The sequence below is a fragment of the Sinocyclocheilus grahami genome, unplaced genomic scaffold (genome assembly GCF_001515645.1).
Source record: "Sinocyclocheilus grahami isolate Dianchi unplaced genomic scaffold, SAMN03320097.WGS_v1.1 scaffold334.1, whole genome shotgun sequence".
In the NCBI taxonomy this organism is placed as follows: domain Eukaryota; kingdom Metazoa; phylum Chordata; class Actinopteri; order Cypriniformes; family Cyprinidae; genus Sinocyclocheilus; species Sinocyclocheilus grahami.
The window spans coordinates 1,234,235-1,235,674 of NW_015505513.1; the positions used below are offsets into that span (position 1 = coordinate 1,234,235).

At 34.6% G+C, this 1,440-nt stretch overlaps 1 long non-coding RNA gene across 1 annotated transcript in view; it reads right to left on the reverse strand.

Annotated features, from left to right (window-relative positions):
* Window positions 1-199: 199 nt before the first annotated feature.
* The window catches only part of LOC107602745 (uncharacterized), a 12,799-nt gene continuing 11,558 nt past the window's right edge, over window positions 200-1,440 (reverse strand). Inside the window, exon 3 of the long non-coding RNA XR_001611067.1 lies at window positions 200-299. This is a non-coding gene — a long non-coding RNA (uncharacterized lncRNA). The remainder of the gene's footprint in view (window positions 300-1,440) is intronic.

Genomic DNA, 1,440 nt, shown 5'->3' on the forward strand with positions numbered 1-1,440 from the left:
TCGTTGCAAAGCAGCTGTACAATATATGTTTCTACAATATATTTAATAGTAGCTTATCAGTGGTGACTACGTCAGTAAATTTACATATGGCAGAAATGTACGGAAAAATAAATTAAAGGCGTAATCAAACAGACTATGAACACTATTAACAGCAATTATTGTATGTTGCAATCAAACTTATAGCTAAATTTGGTAGTTCTGTATGTTGTTTCAGGGTTGGCATGATCTGAGGTCCCTTAGAGGGGTTGGCATCATTTCTTCTCAGGTGTTCTGGATCCAGACTGAAGCTTATGTAAATCCTAGTTACCACGGGTCAATCCCGTGGCAGAAACAGAGAAATAAATAGAGACATAATTAGCATAGCTGCTGTTTCAACTAAGCAAAATTGATTTGCTTAGCCCAAGCTAAAGAAAAGTAATGTGCATTTGATCAGATATAACTGCAGTACAAGGTAATGAGATGCATTATTTGAATGCTTGGCCAAAGAGATGTGACTTTAATCTAGATTTAAACAAATACAGTGTGCCTGAACCCCAAACGTTATCAGGAAGGCTATTCCAGAGTTTGAGAGCCAAATGCAATAAAGATCTACGTCCTTTAGTGGACTTTGTTATCCTAGGCACTACCAGTTTTGCGAATTTAGGGAGCATGATGAATTGTGGCATTAAGGACCTTATAGGTAAGTAATCATATTTTGTAAGTGATACAGAACTTAATAGGTAGCCAGTGCTGATCATATTTTATTGACCTGGTAAGGACTAGTCGCTGCATTTTGGACTACCTGTAGCTTGTTTATTGAGGATGCAGGACAACCACCTAGCAGTGCATTGCAATAGTCCAGTCTAGAGGTCATGGATGCATGAACTAGCTTTTCTGCATCACAAACAGGTAACATGTTTCATAGCTTGGCAATGTTTCTAAGATGGAACAATGCTGTTTTTGTAACATGGGAAATTTGACAAGTTGCTGTCTAATATAACACCCAGATTTTTGACCATAGAGGAAGTAACAGTACATTCGTCTAGTTTCAAAATGGATCATTCAGGTAACAACACAGTATTAAGAATCAAGTGTATGTAAACTTTTGAATGTGGTCATTTTTATAAATTCAACTATTATTTTCTCTTGTGGACTATATGTAAACGTCTTTTATGTGAAATATCTTATTCAGGTCAGTACTAAATAAATAATAATAAAAAACCCATTAATTAATTCATTCATTCATTCATTCATCCGTTCATTAATTAATTAATTAATTCATTCATTTATTTATTTTCTGCAGCAAATGCATTTTCTGGTTCAACCATGCCTTGCTAATGGGCTAGATTTGATGGTTGCAGTCAGTGATAATCTAAGTAAAAACACCTACAGAATTCATATTCACAGGAGAAAATGTGCCTTTTATGAATTTAAATGTGTGTTTGATTTAGAATAATTTAA